The following is a 16748-nucleotide window of genomic DNA, read 5'->3' on the forward strand; positions in this document are numbered from 1 at the left end:
GATCTAGAGTTTGCAGTCTCTGCGATCACTATGGCTTTCCCACGGGCCGTAGCATCAGCAAACGTGCTCTGTGCCACCTCTAGCTGCTGCTCCTCGGTTCGGTCTGATACCCTTGGCGCCGAAGTATCCCCCTCAATAGGGTTAGTGCTTGGAGCACTTGTACTTGGCTCGGCTCTCCCCTCGACCAACTGCTCGGGGACTGTCATCTGGTCGCTCATCTGCTGAGGCTCCAGCGGACTTTCTGCTACAGGTTCCTCCATAACCAGCTGCTGGGCAGTTTTCTCTGCCATTGCTGGTGGAGCCATGCCGCACCCGGCTAGTTGGTTAGGATTTTTGGTGGTTGCCGACCTAATATATCAGAGATAAGTTCAGAAGACAACATTATTCAATATAAATTGTAAGCTTACATCAAGGTTACAAATACTTACAGCTTGGAACCACGGAATGATGTGGAGAAGGCGCATCTCTTTGTCCGTGCTTGCTCCACGTGCTCTGTGGGTGCTACCGGGTCTCTTTCCACTACCAGTACCGGTGCCGGGGCTTGATGCTCGACCCCTTTGCCGCTTGTCCTCTGCATTGCAGTGGTCGGTGATGCGAGTCCCACTGGCATGGAGGAGCCACCCTGCTCCATCGACTCCAGTTGTCTCCTCCTCTTTCGAGGGACGAGTCGAAAGATGTCTGCATCCTCTATTTCATCATCTGATAGCGTAAAGATGGCCTGACGACGCTTGCTGGCCGCCGGCCGCTTGCCAGCAGCCCTGGCCGTTGCCTCCTCCCCAACCCCAAGTACGGCCCAGTCGACGTCTTCGATCCTGGCGCTGGTCTGGGCGGTTGGGCTGGCAACTTGCGGCCAATCCACACTAGGGGGTGGAGACACGAACACTGCTGCTCTATCACGACCATTACTCTAGGAAACATAAAGGCAACAACACAGTAAGTTTCTGTTACAACATAACTCTACGGGTACAAGGCAGCATAATTTACCTTTGGGGGAGGTCGGGCTAGCTTGAAAGCGTGCTCGACGTCGCTCAACCTGACATAATTTGGATCAGCTAAGTTGAATAGCTCTCCAATCCTGGCTTTGACTTCTATCTTGTCAAGCGCCTCTTGCCTGGTCCTAGTTGGGTCTGCGCTACCTTGGTACTCGTAGCCAGGATGTACCCTCCTTTGGCAAGGTTGGATCCTTCGGCTGATGAAGTTCCCGACCACGCTCGGACCATCCAGTTTCTTCCATGGGATCATCTCAAGAAGTTCTGAGATCTGTTCCAAGTGCTCGGGCTTCTCCAACCAGCTGTTCTTCTTCTCCGGAATGAACCCCACGTCGCATAATGTGATCGTGTTCGGCTCTTTGCGGATGTAGAACCACTTCTTGTACCAGTCGTCCAACGATGTGTTCCAAGGGCAATGCAAGTACTGGGCCTTCATCCCGTCACACAGATTGAGGTACACACCTCTGGCTATCTTCGAGCCGCCGCTTCCTTTCTTCCACAGACAGAAAAGATGGCGAAAGAAGTCAAAATGGGGCTGGAAGCCACCATATGCTTCGCAAAGATGAATGAAGGTGGAGACAAGAAGAATCGAGTTGGGATGCAGATTGCAAATCCCAATCTCATAATACAAACAGAGCCCCTGAAGGAAAGGGTGCACTGGAACCCCAAAACCCCGCTTGAAGAAATCTTCGAAAACCACAATCTCACCTGGTTGTGGATCGGGGTACCTTTCTCCTTCCGGCGCGCGCCATCCTGCGAGTGCCTTGTTGTGGAGTACTCCCATGATGACGAGGTCTTCGATGGTCTGCTCGTTGCTTCTTGACTTCCACCACTCCTTCGCCATGACTCCAGCTTTCTTCTGAGCGTCACTCTTCGCCATGAATCCGCCCTTGTTGATGGAGGTGGATATGGTGGAGGGGTGATTGGTGATGATTTCAGAGGTATTAGGGTTGGCAAGAGGAAGAAGAAGGCTGCAGCGGCGAATGGTAATGGGGATTGGTAAAAAGTAACTTACCAGTTCTATATTATAAATAACCAAGAGTTCCGCCGTTTCGTCCGCCCAAGATTCTTGGGAGACGTGTGCACGCGCCGTAGATGGTTGTTTTCACAACCTCGAGATCTATGCCAATATACGTGCCCCTTCGTTACCAGTGTGCGCGCCTCTTCATTGCTAGTGTGAGAGGGCCCACACTGACGCACCTCCTTACAGGTGCCAAGCGACTATTTGCTTGAAAGGACAAGAAGGCAGTATGACGTGCTATACCCGTCTGCTTTTTTGACCAGACGTGTCAGATTGGACTTGATAGAGTAAGAAGATAAATAAATACACCAAATAATAGTATAAGTGCCATTCGTTTCTTCGCTGCATGTCTCATGCTCAGGGATGGTCCAGACCACTACCGTACTCGGGGACTGCTCCGACCACTACTGTGCTTAGGGACTGCTCCGACCACTACCGTGCTCGGGGACTGCCCAGACCACTACCGTGCTCGGGGACTGCCCAGACCACTATCGTGCTCGGGGACTGCCCAGACCACTACCATGCTCGGGGACTGCCCAGACCACTACCGTGCTCAGGGACTGCTCTGACCACTACCGTGCTCGGGGACTGCTCCGACCACTGCTGTGTTCGGGGACTGTCCCGACCGCTACCATGCTCGGGGACTGTTTCGAAGAATGCTCGGCGATTGCTCTCCTCGGCTACATGTGATTTGTACTCACATACAGTTGAGAGACATTTATTTAGACCTTGCTACAAGACTTATATTTTGTCTTCCAGCAAGCTCGGGGACTACATCAGTACGATGCACCTGCCGGTGCATCTCGTATTGATTGTACGACGATTGGATTCTTAACTCCAGTAGAAATTCTTTTTAGACCCTAGCACCACATGCCTGCGTCACCTACTACCAGGCTCGGGGACTAAGTGGGCACACTTCACCTTGCGGGGAATGTGTTTATTTAATCGACCCCTATGCTTTGACTGATTGTCGGGATTACTATCGTGCTCGGGAACTGTCCCGACCACTGCTCGGAGACCGCTCTCCTCGGCTACATGTGATTTGTACTCACATACAGTTGAGAGACATTTATTTAGACCTTGCTACAAGTCTTATACTTTGCCTTCCAGTAAGCTCGGGGACTACATCGGTACGATGCACCTGCCAGTGCATCTCGTATGGCTTATATTATGATTGGATTTTCGACTTGACTGGGAATTCTTTTTAGACCCTGGCACCACGCGCCTCCGTCACCTACTACCAGACTCAGGGACTAAGTGGGCACACTTCACCTTGCGGTGAATGTGTTTGTTTTTCGACCCCTACGCCTCTGGTGATCAAGGACGCTATGCTTCAAGACGCACTTACATTTCTTTTCAGAAATACAAGTGGGCACACTTCCCAGGACGGAAATCTTTTTCTTTTTTCTTAAGAGCACCATACATTCTTCAGACAACCTACTTCTCCGGTGACAACGGTGGTCAGAGATGTCAAGAACTCAAGCCTCACTGTTCGGAGAAGGTTAAAATGGCGTGTCGCAACATAATACATGGTGCTCGGGGACTAGCTATGGGGGTATTAACCCCTATACCCTTACGGCTAGGCTTGGGCTGGCCCAGATCAGAGGGTCCGGTCCACCAAAAGACGACGCGCGGCCCGGCCAACCTGTTTGGAGTCCCGCGCAAGGAGTCAAGACAGATTTGGCGATCAAGCAACATCCTGGTCGGTTAGAATAGGAATCCTTATCCGGCCACCTATGGCAATTGTAACTGGCTAGGATTAGGTTCCAGATCTGTAACCCTGCCCCCCGGACTATATAAGGCGGGTAGGGGACCCCTCTAAAAAACATCTCTCATTGACATACAACAATACAATCAGATACAGGACGTAGGTATTACGCCTTCTTGGCGGCCGAACCTGGATAAAACCTCGTGTCTGTCTTGCGTGACCGTCTTGTTTGTGGCTTGCGCATCTGTCTACCGACAATCTACTACCTTGGACATACCCCTAGGTAGACTGCCGACCATATTTCGTCGACAGCCCTGCCTTACCAGCTTCAGCAGTAACAGGAAGCATGGCTAGAGCAAGTAAAGGGGAGACCGACAAGCTAGAGGTCCTACCCACAGGATGCTCATGTGGATGGTTATTTGGACGTTATGTTTGATATTGAGGCATGCTAGGAATGACCTTCAATCGATCATTCATTGGACATGGTCTATTTGGTTTGTAGTAGGCTAGCTGGTAGAGTCTAAGCTTAGTTCCTTATATGCTATATTTTTTATGTTCTTGTATGGGGTGTGGACTAGGTGGTTCTTAATGTTGTGGTAATAATGATTGCAGTTGTCACAATGCTCTGATTATTGAGTTATTTTAAATATTTGCTTCAAACATGCTACTATGAATTTGAACAGGTTGTTGGGTTCTTCTATGATTATTTGGTGATGCCAACATGTCAAACTAGTCCAGTGAACATTTGTCATGACATATTACTATGAATTTGAATAGATCCTTAGGTTCTTCTACATTTATTTGGTGATGCCAACCTATCAAATTGATCCAATGAATATTTGTCATGGTATTTAATGGAATTTTGCATTAACCTTCTTCAAAAGATAGCCTATCAACAACATGATCAAATGTGTTGTTCCAGGTGAGAGCCATTGTGTATCTTTCACTCATTTCCATTCCATTTTGCTCTAGGAGGTGATAGATTGAGAAATAGTATTGTAATTCCCCAACCCATTAGTAGCCTATGTCGTTGAAGTTTTGGCTCATGTGGCCCAATAGTCATGTGAAGTTGTGGATTAGTCCCACATTAGTTATTTAGGTGGGTAACAGTCAACATATAACCCTTGTTGTTCCAACCGTAGCACCTTGGGTGTCATGACCCAAAGTCATTCCAAATGAAACCCTCCTCGGGAACCTCCTTGATAACCTTACACAGTCCCTCTTAACCCACGAATCACTTTATCATCCTCTCTAAAGGGTTCCTAGTACTCTCTACTAGGACAAGGACTCCAAATTCGCTAATCAACCTTATCGGTTCTCCCTAATCAACCTATCGGGTATCGATATTAGGGATACCCAAAGCAAGTAAGTTAGCGCCCACATTGACTTCCCTGGATGGCTCGAGATGTATTAAAAGGTCATGCCCGACCCCAAGGCCATGGGCTCTGTCTCGCCCGACCTCAAGGCCATGGGCTCCGTCTCGCCCGACCTCAGGGCCGTAGCTCCGTCTCGCCCGACCTCAAGGCCACAAGCTCTATCTCGTCCGACCTCGAGGCTATGGCTACGTCTCGCCCGACCCCTTAGATGCGGGCTTCGTATCACTCGACCCTTGGGTGTGGGCTCCATCTCACCCAACCTCGAGGCCACAGGCTCCGTCTCGTTTGACCCCTTGGATGCGGGCTTCGTCTGGCCTGACCCCAAGGACGTGGGCTCCATCTCACCTGACCTCAAGGACGTGGGTTCTGCCTCGTCCGACGGGGACCCATACCGCCGCCAACCACTCTAGGTCCAAGCGTATGGGCCTGGGTCAAAACTCTGATGCCAGGGAAGAGGCTGGCACACCTCGATGTAACCCGTGGCCATGACGGGCCATACCTGGGGATTCACATCAAGAATAGTGTCGGACGTGCTGGTGTTGTTCTGCCTAACCCTCGTATGAATGCTGACAGGCGCGTCAGTTCACCACGACGTCTGCCGGGACGAAGTGGAACGCCATGACTGACAGATGACGCCTGTGTATGGCCCCAGTGATGAACAGGGCCATGACATGGAGCTATCCCTGTTGACATCTACAGGATCAACGGGGCCCGCATGAAGGAGAAGAAGGATCCGGTAGCCCTGGAAGCCTTCTTCTCTCTCTCGTTCTTCTCCTTTTCCTTATCTGTAACCCGCACTTTCCCTTAGCATATAAAAGGGGAAGCAGGGCGCCCCATGAAAGGGGATTGAAATATGGACATGAGATCGGAACACAAGAGCACGACACGAGCACACGGCTGAGCGACAAGTGAGCTCTCAGCACCCGTTCACTCCTTCCACCAGAGACTTGGGATTCTCTCCCTCTCTTGCCTATTTATAACCCCTACTATAAACCATGTGCCGGTAACATGAGCAGCAGTGAACTAGACGTAGGGACGTTCTGCCCAAACCAGTATAAACCCTTGTGTCCTCCGAGCACACCATCCGAGCTAGACGCGCAAATACAACATTGACAGTTGGTGCTCCAGGAAGGGGCCTTTTGCACGTCTCGACGTCCACATCAGGACTCAGATGGCTAGTCACGGCATCAGCTGGGTCCTGAGTGCGCACGTGCGCTTTGGGAACCTAGACTTCATTGTTACGATGGAGGGAGAGTTGGCGCAGGTTCCCATCATCGTCCAACCTCTCCACTCCGCTAGCCACGATGCGATCGCCAAGGCGCTTGAGCAACTGCAGCTGCATGCATCGGAGGCCTGCATCCTTGGGAGCAACCAGCTCCTCAGCTTCGATTACGGGAGGCTAGAGCACCAGCTCAGCGCCTTCCTGGGACCCCGACCATCTCGGGAGGACCTGCACCATCTCACCTTCTTGTTCACCAACGTCATGACGCAGCTTACCGGAGGAGAGCCGCTCTCCCCAGAATGCCTCATCCGGAGCGCCCCGACAGCAGAGACCATAGGCCACCTTTGTGGCGCAGCACATGCCCCCATCCCAATGGATGACAAGTTCGTGGGGATGACCGAATATGTCGTGGAATCTTTCCACGACCTTCTGGCGGGAGAATTAGAGTCGCCCTCCGACTTTGACACTAGCAGGGGAGCCATCACCCCTCGTGAAAATATTTTATGGCAGATACCCCCGAGGGATACACCGAAAGCATCCACGAGGGAGGGGTCACCCCAACAGACGACCTCGATGACAAGGTCAAGGAGGATGCAGGGGCCCCACCTCGCCTACGGGTAGAGCAGCTGAGGGCACGACACCAAGAGCTCGAAGAAGCATGACTCTAGCTCAAGCAGGAATGTGCGGGGCTCGAGCGAGAGATCGAGCGCCATAGAAACGGTGGGCATGTGCACACCGTGGCCCGCGATGTGAACCGGAGGATCATCGAGGACGACGAAGCCTTCTCACACTTCACCCGGGCAAGCCAGAACATCACTGCCACGGCGGCCTTGCTCTGGGGGCTTTCGAAGCCCGCGACACCCGAGGATCGTCGAGCCCATCATGTGATTCGCACGCTACTTGAGCGTGCGATGGCGCAACAGGCCAAGAGCTCGCTGTCCCGACGATGCGAGTTCGATGCCAGCCAGCACACGCCCTCAGAGCAACCCGACAGGGACATGTCAGTCCACCAGGCGCGGTGAGGCGGCAGGCCGCGTGCCTCGGCTTTGGTGCTTGAGCGTCTTGGCCTCCACCGTGACGCGTGCGACACCCTAGATGCTCGTAGGCGTGCCCGCGGTGATGAGAGGGAGGAGGCTAGCAGCAGCTACCATCCTCGTCATGGCGGATGCTACAACAGCGGCGAGGACCGAAGCCTAAGCCCTAACTTGCCGAGACCTCAGGCCTTTGGCCGACACATCCTCAACGTCATCTTCCCACCGTAGTACCCATCGCTGACCAACATCCCAAAATACTCCAGGGAAACAAACCCTAGACTGTGGCTTGAGGATTATCGGCTTGCTTGCCAAGCCGATGGAGCGGATAGTGATAATTTCATTATCCGCGACCTTCCATTGTTCCTAGCCAATTCGGCGCGAACGTGGTTGGAAAACCTTCCACCCAACCGAATCCAATGTTGGGCAGACCTAAAATAGATCTTCGTGGGAAACTTCCAGGGAACCCATGTGATCTCAAAAACTGCCGACAGAAGTCCGGGGAAACTCTTTGCAGATACATCTGGCACTTCTCCCGGCAGTGCAACGAGCTGCCCAACATCACCGATGTAACGTCATAGGAGCTTTCCTATTTGGGACCACCTACGAGTCCCTGGTTCACAAGCTAGGACGTAAGGGCCCGTGAACCACCAAGGAGCTCCTCGACATTACCAACAGCCATGCCTCGGGCGAGGAGGCGGTCGGGGCGATTTTCAACCGCCCCAAAGGCAAGGCAAAGCGGGGCGAGGACGCCGGTGAAGGTGCCTCCAACCGCCCCAACAAGAAGAAGAACAAGCAGCGACGTGAGGGCTCGCTCATGGCCACTACCGACCGCAAGGGGGGGTCGGAAGCCCGCTGAGGGTACCCCAGACCACTTTGAGAAGCTGCTCGAAGGGCTATGCCCGAACTATGCTTTCTCCGTCAAGCACCTATACAAGGACTGCGTCCTCATGAAGCGGTTCTTGTCTGGAGGCTCCAACAAGGGGGAGCATAGGAAGGAGCCCAAGCCAACCGTAGACGCCGAGGGGTAGGACGGTGGATTTCCGACGCTGGATGGCTGCCTCATGATCTTTGGAGGGTCGGCGATCTATGACTCCCAGCGCCTCATGGGGTTCGGCTGCTACCTCAGGTAGCAGTTGAACAAGCCTATCGACATCGTCGGACTGGCCCAGCCACCGTCGCCGCCACCCACTACCGACAAGCATCTAGTAGGTCGCTCATCAACTTCCACGAGTAGAGAAACAACTTTCGGTTCGCACCCTTTAGTTCCGGTTGTGTTGGGATTCGGGACTAATGTGATCATTAGTCCCGGGTCTAAATTTTACATGCACTGAATGCCCTTTAATCCCGGTTGGTAACACCAACTAGGACTAAAAGCCATCCTTTAGTCAAGGTTGGTAACACCAACCCAGACTAAAGGTCTCCCACCCGGGACTAAAGGTCCCCCGCGGGTGAATTCAAAAGGAGAGTGCCCATGACTTTGTCACATGTGGTGTGCACTTGAGTTGGTAAGGAAGTTACGCGCGAGCCAAGGGATCTTGGGTTCGAATCTCACGCACCGCAAGAGAGGTCTCTCAGGATTTAAACTATTTTTTTTATTCTGAGGATGGGCTTTAGTCCCGGTTGCGTGACCCGGGACTAAAGATCCCGGCCTTTAATCCTGGATCCGTAATCCCGGTTGAAAAACCGGGAATAAAAGCCAGTTCCCAACCGGGATTGAATCCGACCTGTGTACTAGTGGTCGTTAGCTAATGCATGCGTCCTTATTATTAGTGATTAATTACAATGCTCACTGAATTATAGTGTATTCGCATGCATGCATGCATGCATGCATTTGATATGTTCATCTCTTTTGTGGATTAATTATTCAGGGTCGTCTGCACCTCCTCCGCTGCTGGTCGGCAAGACGATGCTGGTCGCCGCTCTAGCACTGGCTGCCGTCGCCATTATCACACTGTTCAATGCATAATTCCTCATGCATTGATGAACTCATCATATATATGGTCATATGATCTATGTCGTAGTATATCTGAATTGTTTGTGTTTGTTTCATTCCTATTGTTTGTGTTTCTTTGTAATCCCGTTGTACAGCTGCATGTAGACAGGGGCGGATCCAACGGCGAAACCGGAGCAGTGGAGCCCCTATGAATTTTTAGGCAAAGTTCTATAGTGTAGGTGGGGCTGAGACTTAAGATCAAGCAGCAGTCGGAGGTACGTGAAAGATGAGCCCCCTAAATTTTTTTCTGGATCCGCCGCTGCATGTAGATGCATGTATTTCACTATTTTGCACCGCGTAGAACCTCGGGTGGATGGAGACATGTATGCCCAATCCACACCGTGGCCGTGGCCGCGACTCGCTCCAAATTAAAGTCCATGTATGCACGTTTTGATCCTAAATAAGAGCAAGAAAAACGCATGCAAAAACTAGAACTATTACTACTGCGAGTTTACTGTGTCATTAGTCTGTCTAGAATTACTAGGGGGTTTCATGGGGCTGTTTGGTTCCCACCGAAGTTTGTCACGCCAGACATGCGGCAGCCACAGAAAGCTGGCTGGCTGGTTTGCGGGTAAACTATGGCAGCCACAAGCTTCTTCAGTTTATTTTTTGTGTTGATTCTTGCCACTGCTGTGGTGGCCATTTTCTCCACTTTGCCTTGGGTCGCGCCACAATTGGCGTGGCTGGCGCTGGCCAGGGAGGCAGGGACCAAACAGTCCCTCTCACTGCTACATAAAGGGTTTGTAGGGGCGGCTCAAGATCATTTGTAGGAGCGGTTTGGTCAATCGCTCCTACCAAACCGTCTCTACAAATCATTTATTTGTATAAATTAATTTGTAGGGGCGGCTGATAACACCAGCCGCCCCTATAATACCTATTTGTAAGGACAGTTCAGTCTAGAACCGCCTCTACAGTATATTTTTTCGTCAAAAAAAAATTCAAATTTATAATTCAAATTCGACCAGAACCGTCCTGTTTGTTTCCGCGTATTCCCGCGTTCGCGTTGCGAGTGAGCAATCAACGTTCCGAACCGCGTTCGCTCAACGTCCCACCGAACGCTCCACGACCAACGTTCCAAACCGCGTTCGCTCAAGAGTATTATATAAACTACAAGTACAAGAGTATTATATAAACTACAATTACAAGTCCAATTGATAAGAATATATACAATCCATCATTAAATAGACATAATTCACAAGGTAAAACCAATGTCAAATTCCATACACATTGTTATCAACGGCCTAGAGCTAGCATTTCAGTCTCACGAAGGTGTTGGTACTGAGGATTTCTACCTAAGTCAGATTCTCGGTCATGGTAGGTGCCTTTGACGTGTACAATCTGGTCCAATATGAAGTTGTAAAGGTCGTCGACGAGCTCTAAGAGTTGGTCATCTTTGTATGTGCCTCTTTTCATTTATTTCTCTTCTTTTCACTACAAGAGAACAAGTTTCGGTTTAATATTTCATACCATGTACGAAGTTTTTATACTACGGGTGAAGAGATTCAAACTTACCCTTAAGAGGTGTCTCCTGTAGACACCGGTGTTACTCATCATAGAACATACATAGTATCCACAATGTATACTCTCAGGCTTCTGCTTGGGGCACTGTGTGTTTTGCATATGTAAATGTTAAGTAATGCTTTTGACAGTCATGTAATGGAGTACTGAAGAAGTAAGTTACACTTACCGCACATAGTGTTTTTATAGCCAGCTTTTTCTTCCTTACTGGATCATGCCTTCCGTGATGTTTAGTGACATAGAACCTAAATGCCCTGTTCAAATTATTTTAGCAAATACAATTTGTTAGTATCCAAAAGTGAACGTTACAAGTATGTATACAAACATATAAGCTAATGAGGATTGTCGATATGTATATGTCTTGAGAATCGATATGAAGTCTTTGTATGTCACCGGGTCCCTATCTATTGAATCAAAGACCCACGCCATGCTCCTCCCGATATCGATGCCTATACAAATCCAGTGGTTGCTGCATGGATTTAATCATAGAACTAGATAAGCTCTTTTGCATCGAATAAAATATATCGAGCAAAGCTTTAAGTATAGAGTTGAACTTACTCGAAGTTGTATGGTAGCCATATAGTAGAGTGATGTTGGAGAATTTTAAAAGCCAGGGCAATGTATGCCGAAACCTTAAGGGACTCTTCCTTTAGTTTCTTCATACGGATGTGCTCTTTCTCCCGAAGGGTCTTTCCAGCAGCTAGCTCTTTGTCATCCAGCTTCCACTGTTTAGGATAATTAAATTTGTTTGTGCTATAGCTTGAGGGTCATTGTTCTTGTACCGGCTGGCCCCACATCGGGGACATTTATCCAGTGACTTGAACGTTTCGCCACGAAAAAGTATACAGTGGTTGAGGCATGCATTGATTTTTTCAACCCCCATTGTCAATGGACTTATGACCTTCTTCGCTTGGTATGTGTTGGCGGGAACCGAGTTTGGTTGTGGCAACACCCATGACAGGAGACGCAATAGATCATTGAAACTACAGTCTGACCAGCCGTACTTAGCCTTCAGGATGAGTAGCTCAAGCACAAAACGTAGCAATGTCCAATGTGTCGGACAACCCTTTCAACACCATACACAGTCTCCTTCGATACTTTTGTCACCCTTTCCAAATTTTCTAGACGTTTCGGGCTCTTTAGTAAAATCTCTGGTCCAAGGGCTCGAATCATGTCCTCCAGATCATCTTCATTCCCGACACGTGCTCCATCATCATTATTGGCACCACCTTCGTCGTTACCATCCCAACCACCAGCATCACCACCTTGTTCATTGCCAAACTCGGGATCCATTCGTGCATCAAGCTCTGCTGAATATTGTGACAGAGATTCTAGGGTTTCGTCGTCGTATTCCTCCTCATCCTCATCGTTAACAATAACCGTTTCACCATGATGAATCCACACTGTGTAGTCCTCAACAAATCCTCGCATAATCAAATGTGATCTGATGATAGTCACATCTGTCCATGCCATACGGTTCTTGCAATCTTTACAGTGACAAATAATTATATCCTTATTCTCTATCAACGTCGTTGCATGCTTCTTTGTGGCTTCAATAAAGTTATCCACCTCTTCACGGAAACCTGCCTTGAACCTTAACGAACCATACATCCAAGAGTTCCTGTACTCCATCTTTTACAACAACAATAAAATAAACATTAAAGGACTACTTATTCATATATATATATATATATATATATATATATATATGAATCAAATTAATTATTACTTAAGAATAATTGTATATACTTCAGATATATATGAATATAAATCAAATATAATTACATGAAGCATACAAACACACCATGATAGAGGAAAATTAATTAATGACCCATTTATCCATAAATAATTAAAATACATATTTGTTGATTACAATAAACAATTTTAAAGACAACAATTAGCAACAATTATATTTTACCCAATATCTTTCATGCAAATCCTAGTCCAATTTCATCAAACATAAATTTACAAAAACAAAATTAATAAAAAAACCAAACCCTAGATCTAGATCTACATGCACATGAAACATCTATAAAACTAACTAATTGTTCACTAAAATCAAGAAACATGGACCAAATAAGGGTATGATCTTGTTCCCCTACCTAATTTACCCAAGTACATTCAAAACTTGGGTCTAATTTGCTTCATAAGTAGCTCAAGCACCATAGAAGAGAGAGAAAAGCAAAACTCTAATTACTCACTAATCAACCATTAAAACTTTAAAAAAGTATGTAATATCATTTTCTTACCTTCTACAACCTCTCCACCAAAGGATTTGAGACCAAAACCTTCTCCCTTAGTAGAGCAATTTTTTAGAGGTGCCCAAGGCCTCCCCACCTTTTTTCACGGGTTGGAGTGAGTGACCCGATGAGAAACAAGGTACTGCAGTTTGTTTTATATGTAGGTCATTTGTAGAGTCGGCTTGTGATTTAGTCGCCCCTACAAATCGCAGGTATTTATACGCGGGGCATTTGTAGGGGCGGCTCAATCACCAGCCGCCCTACAAATAGTAACACCGGGGGCGGCTGGTGAGTGAGCCGCCCCTACAAATCTGACTCATTTGTAGGGGCGGCTCGTATCACCAGCCGCCTCTGCTGTTCTATTTGTAGGTGCGGTTAGTATCGTGGCTCCGGAGCACGTCACTGTAGGGGCGGCTCCATCACCAGCCGCCCCTACAAAGAATTTCTCCCGTTGCTACAAACCTTTTTTCACGTAGTGTCTATCTGCTAATTTTTTTTTCGCAATAAGGGTTTGTACCTGTTACTTGAGGTCTGTAACCTGCATGCTGCTTCACTAGAAGCCTCCGTTCGTCACTGCTATGTGGATGGTACTGCAGGCACTGTCACTATATTTAAATTCAAATTAAAAGAAAAAGAAAAGGTACCATGAACGACGATAGCTAGTAAATCGAAATATTTTCAGGCCAATAGCAGCATTTTGCTAGTGCAAGATGCCGAATTCCTGAATAATGCGAAGGGAGGGAGCTATAGTCGATATGTTCAGTGTAAGTTAACACCGTGAACCAAGGAGGCCTCGTTTCACTCTGTTAATTACTTCAATTTGTGTGCCAACATCGAGTGGAATGATAAGTAACCCTTTATTCACCACTACTACACACGACAAAGAATTGCAACACGTACGCGCCACCAACCAAATCATCAAAACACAAAGCTAGAACAGCTGGGATACACTACACCACAGCAGTTTACTCTCCCCCGTCGTGCTGAGGGAGAGGGACGGATGATGATAACAATGCAATGGCGGCTCTTCTAAGATTAAGAACGACTAGTAGTGATTGAGAGCAAGAAGCATGGGTGTCAGACATGAGTATAGAAGTATGTGGCGCAAAAGCCCGGCAGTATCGACCTCCCGGCGTTGCCGTGGCTGGAGCCTGGAGGACGATGTGGACTCGAGGCTGGTGCCCCTGCCCCCGCACTGCCTGGACTTGCTGCGCCCCGTCAGGAGACGTATTTGCAACTCCCGTAACCTGCAATATAATCCAGATTCAGATACGCCATGATAATTGTTTAGACCAAGATTTGAAAGAAGAATTGCAGGACCTCGAAAGCTCCCAAGATTAAGTTATTAAGAAATCGATTGCGTAAAGGTCGGTATCAGCTGATTCGAATGCAGTACTGGAATCGGCTCTCTTCAGATAGTGCCAGCAGATAACGTGGAGCCCGTGTGCGTGTAGGAAGAATAAAGCGTCGCTAAGGAGCCCGTGTGCCGACCACCCATAACGCAGAGGGCAGACGCTCATGCACGTGTAGGGGGGAGCCGGAGACAGGGCCGTCTCTGGTGACATCGGAGCGTCAACATGACTGTTAGAGGGTTCGGAAAATCGCTTGGAGAGCAAACATAGAGAAAACAACTCGGAGAAACATTATAACGATATACGAAGATTAAAGAATATTTAGAAAAATATTAAGGCGTGACTTAGCTTTAGACAGAATGTCTGGTTGGCCTTAGTCAGATCAGATTCGGAGAGATCAATCACGTAGGACTTGGGCGGCGTCGAGGTCGGATCCCGAAGGTATTCGTACGGCAACAAGCAAGGGAAATCGTGCTTGCCTGCTTAAGGTGTACGTATATGCATATACGGGTACAAGCCTTAATTAGCTTTCATGCCTTTAATATAGTACTCTTTCCGTCTTCATGGCTAGACGTGCATGGCAGGTGCATCGAGACCGGATTCTTGGGAGCCGCCGATGGCATCGGCAAGTGACGTGTAGACGACGGGGTCCTCTAACGCCGGGTTGCCACAGGACGACGGTGACGAGATCGACGCTTGTATTGAGATCAAGATGTAGATGAATTCTACATGCATGCGTGCATGCAGATGTAGATATATCAAAATCCGGATCGCGTGGCCCTTCACGAATGCATGCTGATGTGTACGCCTCCTCCTGGGTGACGGCTTCGAAGTGTGTCACGACCAAGTCCGATCTATCGGGCTGTCCCAGGCTGCGGAGAAAGCACAGGGCCACCGCTAGACTCGTCTTGCCATGACACCGCGCCGTGAGTGGCGTCGTGATGTTGCCTCGATCAGCCGAGTGACCACAAACGACGTAGATCTTGAGGTACGTCATCTGGTTCGCCATGGATCAAGTGCATAGTCCCTACTTAGCGCGTCAACTATTGACAAAAGATGCTCGGTAGTCTTCCGATGGGTATCCCACAAAGATAGATTGATCGGTGGGGATGCGCGTAATCAGGAACCGGATGGTGACATAAGGTGCAGAGACAACGATTTAGACAGGTTCTGGCTATCTAATCGACGTAATACCCTACGTCCTGTGTCTTTGGTGTATTGTATTGATCTGGATGACCATGTAGATGTATGGAGATATCGACTAGGGAACCCCTGCCTCTCCTTATATACTCTGGAGGGATATGGTTACAAGAATAGTATTTTATTTGGTACTATACAATAGCTTGCGGTACACGTCGATCAGTGCCGTGCACGCCTTAATCTTGTGGGCTAGGCCACCTCTGATGGTGCGGCCCATGTCTTGTCTTTTGGATACCGAGGGCCATACCCCCACAATGGTACTGCAGGCACTGTCACTATATTTAAATTTAAATTCAAAGGAAAAAGAAAAGGTACCATGAACAACGATAGCTAGTAAATCGAAATAATTTCAGGCCAATAGCAGCATTTTGCTAGTGCAAGATTCCGAATTCCTGAATAATGGTGAAGGGAGGGAGCTATAGTCGATACATAGCAGGGGTCTACAAGTGTTAGTGGCCCAAGGGTAACTGACTGTTCAGTTGGATCACATCCTCGCTAGCCTGCCTGGACGATAACTAACTTCTCCTTGGATAACTGCCACACGGTAAGTCTGATCTGAAGAAACATTGAACTAGTTGTGCAGGACAAGTTGGGAGAATTTTAGGGGTGATAAGTTAAGAACAAATGTTCAGTGCACGTAGCTAGGCTGGGCAAATGTTCAGTGTAAGTTAACACCGTGAACCAAGGAGGCCTCGTTTCACTCTGTTAATTACTTCAATTTGTGTGCCAACATCGAATGGAATGATAAGTAACCCTTTATTCACCACTACTACACACGACAAAGAATTGCAACACGTACGCGCCACCAACCAAATCATCAAAACACAAAGCTAGAACAGCTGGGATACACTACACCACAGCAGTTTACTCTCCCCCGTCGTGCTGAGGGAGAGGGACGGATGATGATAACAATGCAATGGCGGCTCTTCTAAGATTAAGAACGACTAGTAGTGATTGAGAGCAAGAAGCATGGGTGTCAGACATGAGTATAGAAGTATGTGGCGCAAAAGCCCGGCAGTATCGACCTCCCGGCGTTGCCGTGGCTGGAGCCTGGAGGACGATGTGGACTCGAGGCTGGTGCCCCTGCCCCCGCAC

The sequence above is a fragment of the Miscanthus floridulus genome, chromosome 14, assembly GCF_019320115.1.
Source record: "Miscanthus floridulus cultivar M001 chromosome 14, ASM1932011v1, whole genome shotgun sequence".
Lineage (NCBI taxonomy): Eukaryota > Viridiplantae > Streptophyta > Magnoliopsida > Poales > Poaceae > Miscanthus > Miscanthus floridulus.